The sequence below is a fragment of the Carlito syrichta genome, unplaced genomic scaffold (genome assembly GCF_000164805.1).
Source record: "Carlito syrichta isolate Samal-C Ts95f unplaced genomic scaffold, Tarsius_syrichta-2.0.1 Scaffold302934, whole genome shotgun sequence".
In the NCBI taxonomy this organism is placed as follows: Eukaryota; Metazoa; Chordata; class Mammalia; order Primates; family Tarsiidae; genus Carlito; species Carlito syrichta.
Window position 1 is genome coordinate 179171 of NW_007247030.1, and position 11775 is coordinate 190945.

Here is an 11775-nt window from a genome sequence, read left to right on the forward strand (position 1 = left end):
TACCTCAAACCATAAGAACCTTAGAAAAGGAAGGAAATACCCTCATGGAAATCGGAACTAGCATCCAATTCCTGAACAAAACCCGAAACCCACAGGCCAAAAGAGAGAAGATAGACAAATGGGACATTAGTAAACTGACAAGCTTCTGCAAAGTCAAAGAAACCATCAAGAGAGCAGGGAGACAGCCTACAGACTGGGAAAAAGTATTTACCAACTCCAGGTCTGACAAAGGCATAACATCCTGGATCTACAAGGAACTCAAACGGGCTGAAAAGAAAATTTTCAAAAAAATGCATCAAGAAAATATCTTTAGAACTGAAGAACAAGAGATATCAGATTTTAAAGTACATAATGTTCTCAGAAAAATACATGAAATTACAAATACACTTTAAAAATCTTTGTAAAACTTCTAACATAGGGACAAAAAAATCTATAAGTTTAAAAAAGGGGGAGGGTTAGTGGTATTTCACATTTAAAAATAATTCTGACTATGAAATAATCAACCAATGCTTTCAAAATTCGGATGAAAAAACATTTCCAACCTATAATTCTATATCTACTTGAAATGTCAATCAAATATAAGGTTAGAATAATGTGAAGTCTTCATGAAAACTTTCTTCAGAAGCTTCTGGAGGTTGAATTTCATCACAACAAAGTAACCTAGAAAGAAGAAGGCATGAGATATAAGAACCAAGATATCAAATATAAGAGGGATGTGAAGGAAAAATGAGAAGTGAAGTGAAAGTGACAGAAGACAGCAATGTAACAGCTGTGCCCCAGATTTAGACAGCAATGAGCGTAAACTGGAGCAATGTAACTTACAAAAGAGGTATGGTATGGTTGTCAACAAGATACTCGCTGCCACTGAACTGTCTTTTTACCTGAGGACAGAATTCAGAACTCATAGGTAAGATTGGCCTACATTCCTTTCAATCCTTGATTTGTTTTAATGTTCCACTGATGTCTCTGCTTGAAGTTCCTGTTCAACCCTGCATGTCTGCTGCCTGGATCAGCTGACTCATTTATTTCCCTTAAAAAAATGTATTCCAATTTGACATATTCCTGCAATGTAGATGAGGCCCATGATGAGAATATCCATAATTACCAGAATAACCAGAGCAGCCTATTCTCTTTCTATAGTTCTGCAGTCTGTGTTTCACCTGGTCTGTCTGGAAAAACTGTCCAGTGTATATTCCAGGCTGTGTTAATGACCTTGTTCACTGATTTCCCTGAGGTGTTCTTATGCACTCTCAGGAAAATTGAAGCCAAACTGTTACACAGAGAGCCCATTAACTTTATTCACTCCTGGGAACTCCATCTAATATTTATTAGAACACAGTACCATCTCATTCCACAGATTTGTGCTTGCCGTCTAATTTTTACCCTTTACATATAAAAATATGTGTATAACTCTACATATATGTGTAATATATTTCATAATACAAATTGAAAGTATCTAAAATTTATTCAATTTAAACACTTAATGGGGATTCAAGATGGTCACTATGGAGCAGCAAACTGATGTCTGTCAACGAGCAAGGTGGAGAATAGGGAAACAGCCACTAATAGGCAGAGATACCCTGAACACTTTTGGAAAGTGAAAGTGAAGCACCCTGCACCCAGCAAAGTTCCCTTTGAACACATAGAGACAAGAAAGTGATGGCAGACATAGAAATCCAAGTACCCCACCCCCTGCCATGTGCCAGGCTACACAGGAACCAAAGACCTGCCCAAGAAACAAGAGGGTATGAGTGATCCTAAGATGCTTTGGGTTGGTTTACCCCCTCCAAGCTGTGTTTAAGTTATCAGTCCCATGTAAAAGGAGACCTGGTCAGGGCACAGTGATGTGCAACTGGAGCCCAAATGGAATGGGGAACAAAACTTGTGCTCAGACAGATCCTTTGAGCGTGGTTTCTGCCAGTGGAGCCCAGTGACTGACTCACAGGCAGGATAAGCACAACTGCAGAGTGAACCAAGCTGGTGCCCACCACCATCAGCTGGGGACCATCTTCCCAGCCAGATCAGAAAGAATCACAACAAAGTCCAAGTCCTGCTTGTCTACAGGATGGATGCCTCCCTCCCCATAGCAGAGAGCTCACTCTGGTTCAAGAGCAGAGTGTGGACTTGGACAAGAAGGAAGCAACATGAAAGATACCCAAAGACTTTCTAGGTGGGAAGACTTCTGGGCAAACCACAGACCACAGACCACAGGCTACAGATGAGCGATCCAGCTCCTCACATACTTTCTGCAGTGATATCAGCAGGGGCTGAAAACTAACTTGACTAGATTGAAAGCAGAAGAGGAAAATCTACAGTAGAGAAACCTGTCCCAGGGTAGGGCAAGGAGCAGAAGTGAATGTCCCTTCCTCTCTTACTAACATCCCAAAACCTCTCAAATTTAAAATAAGAACAAATTGAAATTCTAATTAGATCATTAACAATCCAGGAAATAGACTCAGTTACAAGAAATCTCCCCACCAAAAAGTCCCAAACCAGATAGTTTCCCATCTGAATTCTATAAGACATACAAGGATGAGTTGATATGAATCTTACTGAAAATATTTCAGATTCAAGGATGATGGAATTCTCCCTAATCTATTTTATAAAACTTACATGATACGGATACCTAAACTTGGCAAAGACCCAAAAGAAAAGAGAATTACAGCCCAATGTCCTTGATGATCATAGACGCAAAAGTTCTCAACAAGATTCTAGCAAATTGAATCCAATAACACATCTCAAGGATCATCAACTATGACACTGTGAGCTTCATTCCTGGGTTGCAGGACTGGTTTGACATTTGAACAACCATAAATATAAATCAGCACATTAACAGATGTAAAGCCAAGAACTAGATAATTAGACACAGAAAAAGCATTCAAAAAAAAAAAAATCTAGCATCTCTTCTTGGTAAAAACCCCTAAATATCTAGGCATAGAAGAAATATTCTTCAAAACAGTAAGAGCCATCTATGACAAACTCATAGCCAACATTATGCTCAATGAACAGAAGCTGCGAGCATTCCCCCATGAATGGGAATAAGACAAGGATGTCCACTCTCACCCCTTCCGTTCAACAAAGTGCTGGAAGTCCATGCCAGAGCTATCAGGCAAGATAGGGAAATCACAGAAATCCAAACAGGAAGAGTAAGTTAAGCTATCCCTCTTTGCGGGTGATATGATTCTATACCTTGAAAACCCTAGGGAGTCTGTCAAAAGTTGCTTCCACTGATAAATGACTTTGGTAAAGTCTCAAGAAACAAGATCAATGTGCAAAAGACAGTGGTATTTCTATACACTGACAAGAAGCAGACAGAGAACCAAATAAAAAACAGTCCCATTCACAATAGCCACAGACAAAATGAAATACCTTGGCATCCACCTAACCAGAGAAGTGAAAGACCTTTACAATGAAAACTACAAAACACTGTTTAAAAAAAAAAAAGTGATGACACAAACAAATGAAAGAGATTCCATGCTCATGGATTGGAAGAATCAGTATTGTCAAGATATCCATTCTAACCACGCAACCTATGGATTCAATGCAATACTCATCAAATTACCAACAGCAATTTTCTCACACCAGAAAACAACAATACAGAAGTTGATAAGGACACAAAAAAGAGCATGAATTGCCAAAACAAATATCAGCAAAAGGAACAAAGCAGAAGATATCACATTTCCAGACTTTAAACTTTATTACAAGGATACAATAACCAAATAGCCTGGTTGGTACAGGAATAGGCACATAGACCGATGGAACAAGACTGAGATTCTGGAAGCAAAAATACGGTCTCTCAACCAATGTATCTTCTACAAAGCCACCAATAACAATTACTGGGGAAAGGAGACCATATTTCCCAAATGTTGCTAGAAAAACTGACCACATGTAGAAGAATTAAACTAGACCCACCTCTAACTATTCTCATATACAACAATCAACTCTAAATAGATCAAATAACTAAATGTAAAATCCAAAACTATAAGAATATTAGAAGAAAACCTAGGAAATACCCTTAAACACATCGGAGTAGGCAACAAATTCTTGACCAAGTCCCCAAAAGTGAATGTCATAAAAACTAAGATAGACTAGTGGGCTCTCATTAAACTGAAATGCTTTTGCACAGCAAAGAAACCATCAAGGGATTAAAGAGACAACCTGCAGAATGGGAAAAAATATTTGCAAATTATGCATCTGACAAAGACCTAATATCCAGAAACTACAAAGAACTCAAATGAAGTGAAAGGAAAGAAACAAACAACTCCATTAAAAAATTGGCAAAGAACCTGATCAGACACTTCTCAAAAGAAGACACACTAGCAGCCAACAGACACATGAAAAAATGTTCAACCTCACTAATCATCAAAGAAGTGCAAATCAAAACTATAGTGAGATACCACCTAACTCTAGTAGAATGACCATCATTAAGTCAAAAAACTATAGAATCTTGTGTGGGTTAGGAGAAAAGGAATACTTCTACAATGTTGGTGGGACTGCAAGTTAGTTCAATCTCTATGGAAAGCAGTGTGGCAATTTCTAAAAGAACTGAAAATTGATCTTCCCTACAATGCAGCAATCCCTCTTTTGGGAAAATACCTGGAGAAACATAAGTCGTTCAAAAAAAAAAAAAGCACATCTGCACATGCTTGTTTATTGCCACAATATTCATAATACCAAAAACATGGAACCAGCCTAGATACCCATCAGAAGTGAACTGAATAAAGAAAATGTGGTACATGTACAGGATGGTAATACACAGTCAAAAAGAAGAACAAAATCATGTACTTTGCAGCAAATTGGGTAGAGTTGGAGACCAAAATACTAAATGAGCTACCACAGGAAAAAAGAACTGAATACCACATGCTTTCATTCATAAGTGACCCCTGAATAGTAGTCACATCTGCACAGGGGATGGATTGACAATCACTGAGCACTGCTAGGGGAGGGAGGGAATGAGAAGGATAAGGGGCATGTGAAATCACAAAGAGTGCCTGGTCTACTACCAGGGGGAGTGAGGGTCAGTTAGAAGCCCAAACTTCACCTGCATGTACCCTACTTGTGTACTTAACCTCACTTGTAGCTCATGTGTCTATAATAGAATTTTATTAAAGTTAGCTTTATTTCATTCTAAATAAGTTGAAAGAAGTAAAATTCACATTATTTTTAAGCACTATCTTTTTTTAAAGTATTTCCTTTGACCACTTAAAGATGCCATCAGTTAGATCAATTAACAATTCAAATATTTAAAAGCCAAACACTTCAATAAGACTATGTGTTTTTCATATTATAGTCAAGTATTTACTCTATATTTAACTTTCTTCAAATTAATAACTCTTTCAATCAACATTTATTAAGTATTTTTCATGTGCAGACAAAAGACTAGGTGCTATGAATACAAAAGTAATAGAACACAGTCACTGACCTTCAGGAAATTACAGCTTAGGAAGAAAGAGAAGCATTTAAAATATATGGACACGTTCTAAAAATTGACTTTTGAAGTAAGTCAAAATATTAATATAAGCTTTAAACAGATAAGGTAAAAAATTGAAGACTGAGCCAAAACACTAGGCAGCGAATGAAAAAAGTGCAAAAAAAATACTTCTCCTAAATATATTTACATCGATTTACATAAATAATATTCTTTTTTTTTTTTAGTTTGGAGTCTCACTTTGTTGCCCAGACTGGAGTGCAATGGCACGCTCCCGGCCACTGCAGCCTCGACTTGCTGGACTCCAGGGATCCTTCCACCTCAGCCTTCCAAGTAGCTGGAACTACAAGCCCGGTTAATTTTTTGATTTAATGTAGAGATGAGGTCTCGCCAAGTTGCCCAGGTGGGTCTCGAACCCTTGGGCTCAGGCAATCGACTCACCTCAACCTCCCAAAGCACGGGATTACAGGGTGAGCCGCCGAGTCTGGCTAATAATATTCTTAAGTGTACACTATTGAAGTCTGTTTTCTCTTTTTGAACAAATAAAATTATGTGTGTAAGGACTCTCTATATATACATATGCACACACATATATGCACATAATAACATGTTTTACATTATTATATTTCATTATGTGATCATGTTTCTAATTATTACAAAGAATACAAGACTGTCTCCTCTTTAGCTTGTATACTTACATATTCAGGATTTAAAGTAATAAATTATTGTTTGGTTAATATTTTAGAGCTTTTTTGTCTTTTTTTTAACGTCGTCTTGTTATAATGTTGTTTTCAATATTTCAAGTTAAGAACATGAGTTCAAAAGTTATAGGAATGGATTATTGCTTTGGGAAAATCTTTTACATTCTCCTAATCATTTTTTCTAACTTAGATAATTAAATAAAACGTCCACAATCTATCCATTTCTAAAATATATTTCACAAAGATTAACAGAAAAACTTAATACTAGTTTAACAAATATATTATTATTTGGAACTGCACATTACACTATTATAATCTGGTTAAATTTTCAGGTTTATTCTTATGAAAACATAACTAGGAAGATGCTGTGCAAAATGTCGCATAGATTTTTTAGGCAGATATTTACTGTTACTACCTAAAATAACTTTTTAAATAATTTTTTACGCTTTTTCAAGTAAAAAAATAAATCATTATTGCTGACTCTCTTCCTGAAAACTCAAAGATATTTCTGAAGAGTAAGAATAAGATATTAGCATCTGAGACTTTGAAATGTTTAGTTTACCAGTTTGAGGGAATATGTATATGAATTATTTTACAAAGTTCAGTAAAACTGTTGCTCTTTTTTTTCCCCAGTTTTCTAGTGGAATCATCTTGATTTGGGGAAATGTTATGATAAATTGCCAAATTATTTTCTTGTTTTTGGCTTTTGAAAGAAAAACACACTATAGCACATCCTTTGGTGAACAATAAAACAAACACAAACTACAGAAGGCATACCCTTTACCTACAACTCCCTTTACTTGTGTAATTTTACTGTATTAAACAAATGAAATGATTCAAATGTAACCAAACCTGTGTCATTGGCTGGGAGTGCAAGAATCGTTCAGAGAAAAGACAAATGTTCTGAATTGGTCAGAGAAGGCTTGATATAAAATAGTAATCTCTTGTTTTGGAGTAGGGCTTGATGCATACACAGAAACACAATATGCATTACTTTAAGAGTTCATTATAACAGACTCACCCACAAAATAGGTCGGGGATTATCCCCTTTTTATAACAGAAAAACTTAATACTAGTTTAACAAATATATTATTATTTGGAACTGCACATTACACTATTATAATCTGATTAAATTTTCAGGTTTATTCTTATAAAACATAACTAGGAAGATGCTGTATAAAATGTCACGTAGATTTTTTAGGCAGATATTTACTGTTACTACCTAAAATAACTTTTTAAATAAATTTTTTATGCTTTTTCAAGTAAAAAAATAAAATCATTTTATACAAAAGAGGTGTTCCCTGAAATCAAACACTTCTCTCCAACTCAGTGTTAGCTCTTTGAGCAACAGTTCAAATAATAAGGAGGATTCCATAAAATAGAAAAGCACAGCTAGATATTCATTTAACACAATACTTTTTTCTAAAAAGAAAGCCAAAAAATATTGTCTTAACTTAAAATCACACTAAAATAAAACATTGCCTTCATGTCATATGCAAAATTTAATTTTATGCTCTCTATTGAAGTCTTAGAGTTTCAAAGTAAGTAAGCATAGTGTATGAAACTATTTTAGGTGCAATCAATGATGCCTCAATATTTTTTAGTGACTTTTATACTTCTTTGTCCTTACTTTTGGAAGTATTGACAATATATTCCTAAATAACATAATTATAGTAATTTTCAATAGGATATGTTTGTCTGAATGAAACTATTTGTCTTACATAATAGCATATCTTGCTATATATCTAAGAAACTTTAATGAAGATTAGGTCATGTTGCAAAAAGATGTTTAGAATTTCAGAGTGTAAGCTGATCTTTGAAAGATCTATAGAACGTTCATTGAGTGACCTATAGAGGAAAGTCCTTTTGTCTAGGCACTACTAATGATGTAATCATGCCATCTAAATAACCTGTTTAATTGTATCGATCTTTAGTTTTTCAGACTTTTTTTTCTGTTTCTTCCTCATTCTGAGAAAATTGAAGCAAATGTTTAAACCCATACCTTGATATCTGAACACAGCTAGATAAATCCAATAACATATTTAAAATTCTACTTTATGGCTGGGCTCAGGTGGCTCAGTCTGTAATCCCAGCGCTTTGGGATCCCAGCCTGTAATCCCAGAGGTGAGTGGATCACCTGAGCCCGCAGGTTCGGGACCCGCCTGGGCAACTTGGCGAGACATCATCTCTACCATAAATCAAAAAATTAGCTGGGCGTGGTAGCGCACGCATGTAGTTCCAGCTACTCGGAAGGCTGAGGCAGAGGGATCACTGGAGCCCAGCAGGTCGAGGCTGCAGTGGCCGGGAGCAGCCACTGCACTCCAGTCTGGGCGACTGAGTAAGACTCCAACTCAAAAAAATAAATAAATAAATAACCTTGAACAGAAATATTCCATCTGTCATCAATACCTTCAAATTCCACATTCTTAATATGAATTATCCAATTTTTTTCTTGTCTATACTCTCTTCCTATGTAGATTTACATACAAAATTCAATTATAATGTTAGTATCAAAAGTATATTACAAAGCATATATATGCGCATATATATATACATGTCCTCTAACATACCCTTTTCTCTCTTCTACAATGTTCATATAAAACTGGTATTATTCTATTTAAAGTACAGAGTATTTTGGCCATCATTTTCTTTGTTTCTCTTTACCATATTGAGATTTTCTACATTTTTTTCTTTCATTACTCCTCCTGTTTTCCATACAGGTGTTTGCTGCTTCTCTCTTGTACTTGGAAGCTCTGTTTGGTACATGCTTCATTTTGTCAGTTACTCATGTTTTAATATAATTTTCCTGTTACTCATTTTGGGATGTATTTTTTAAATTCATATGATGACATTGTTTACAAAATAAATTTGTATAATTTCCTTTCTTTTAAAGTTATATTTCTGATGCACTATATACTTTAGACCTTTTGTATGAATTTAAAAAGCAAATGGGCAATGATGAGAAGTAATATCAGAGCAATGGTCACATAAAGTAATCTAATTTGGACTCAGTTGGAAATCAATTATATGTTTTCACAAATTACAGGAACATAAATCATATCACAAATGTATTATTTTTAAATATCTCCTTTTAGCATTAACAGAATCACTGCTAATAATATAGACTCCCAAAGAACACCAATTTGCATCTGTTGCCCCCTTCAGAGATCAGTTCTTGCCATCATAAGTCAATCAAAAATCAAGTTAAGCCTCTTGACATAATTGGAAGTTTCAAAGTGATCTGAAGAGCACAATTTTCTCTTACATATGTCAAAGCTAGATGAGAAAAATACCATGGGAACAGAAAGGTCAAGGGCTAATCCACTCCAAAGTCATTAAAGATCATATTTAAATTGCTTTGGAAACTGCAAGGTTTTTAAAGCCATCATCAAATTCCCCAACAGAACAAGGTCCTCTAACAGGACAGGTGCTCTCTACAGGAAAGGAAGAGTGTTCTTTATTCCATCGTGCTGAAATGGATCTTTGGTGTTTAAAGTTTATTTCATCATGAACATATTTGGTTTAAACAAATTCAGTTAAATATTTAAGCAGAAATTTATTGTCACAATAGAATTTTTTAGCTGAAATAAGTTTATTTCACATTGCATTTTATAACACTGTTTTTGTCAAATTAAATGTAGCAGTTTGCACAATGCCATCATATTAAATATGAAGAAAAGGAGTTTCCCATTAATCCTTGAGTATATCACCATTATTGAAAACCTAGAACATCAAAGCAATTACCTAGAGAATTAAGGCAACAGAATGAGTATATTCTTAATAAATCATCCAGATTAAATCATTACTTTTTTCTACTTCAGTTTGGCAGTGGAAACCTATTTTATTATAAGGCATTAAATCATAATCATTATATCATGCTATAATCAAAAGAGTGTAGAGCAGACACATATACATACATATCCATAACACCACAAAAAATTGGTTGAACAGAAAAGAGTATATAAACAGTTCCATATACGTGTATATTTATGCATTTACTGGTAATAAAACCTGCATTTCAATTCATTGAGATAACTGGTTTTGTAACAAATGATTTTAGCAGTACAGTAAAAATAAATAATCAATCTTAAATCTATGAAATACAACTTAACTCAGGAAAATAAAACTGCCAGCATGATCTGATACCGCTTTTTATCAGCAGATGAACAAATTTTTAAAACAATTGATAATACCAAGTGTTGATAAGATGAAAGAGACTGATAATTTTTAAAACAGATATATATATATATAAAGTTGGTGGAAATCATTTTAGAAAGATATTTGTCAGCTCTAGTAAACTATGAAATGCACATACACTTTGCTACAGCAGTCCTACTTCTAAGATGTTTTGCTTGAGAAATAAATGCAACAGTAAATAACAATATGTTGCAGCCATATTTATTACAGCATTATTTGGAGTGGCAAAAAATAGAAACAGTAACGGCCATTATTAGAGAAACTGAATAAATTATGAAGTATCTCATGTTATGCAGCAATTGCAGTTTTAAAATGAATTAGACCTATGAAAATTTGACCTGAAAAGCAAGTAATTACAGCATGTTGTTTAGAGGGGAAAGAGACAAACTGCTGTTTTATGTGTGCAGTATGACACCACTTTAAATAATAAGCGTGGGGGAAAATACTTAATATTGTGTATAGCTATGATTTAAAGCCAGACTTATGCTACCTAAGTTTTAGTTTAAGTCAAATCAAATATGAAAAGATCTAAACATCTGGATTGACTTAACACTTTATATTGCTGTCATGTAGACATTTTGTTTAAGTGTTTAACATTATAGACAGGAGAACGTCAGGACTAAATTATTTGCTTTGGGTACTGATTTATAAAAATAAAAATAAATTCAAGCACTAAAATTGTAATAAGTGACTACAAGTGCTTCCTAAAATTCAATTATCCTGTTCATATCAAGTAAAATGTGTACTTTTCATCACCAATAGTCTCTGACCAGAAGTTAAGTAATGGATTAAGGGAGAAGGTACATAGCTGGTCAACCTGTATCACTGATTTCACACTCTTCTTTAATTCCTAAGACCCATACCCACCTTAGGAAAAATTATACTTGGTCTTGGAGAAGTAAAAAAAACATGACAACTAGGAAGTACATATCACTGCATCATCTTTCTAATAGTCTTATTAATGCAAGGCATATAGGCTGGGCACGGTGGCTCAAGCCTGTAATCCCAGCATTTTGGGAGGCCTAGGTGAGAGGATTGCCTAAACTCAGGGATTTGAGACTAGCCTGGGCAACTTGGGGAGACCATGTCTCCACAATAAATCAAAAAATAAGCCATGTGTGGTAGCGCATGCCTCTAGTTCCAGCTGGAAGACTGAGGTGGAAGGATCACCTAAGCCCAGCAGGTTGAGGCTGCAGTGGCCATGTGTGTGCCATTGTACTCCAGTCTGGGCAACAGAGTGAGACTCTGACTCAAAAAAAAAAAGTAAGGCATATTCTAATATGTATTTGATGCCCATTCCAGTTAAAAATTGAAGCTATGGTTCTTGTATATAAATTTATTATTTTGTCCATTTTGGGGTCACTAAATCACATACATCTGTGGCCAAACTCATAAATATGCTATTGTTTTAAACGAACAAATAATTAGATCATTATGGTCTACACTGTG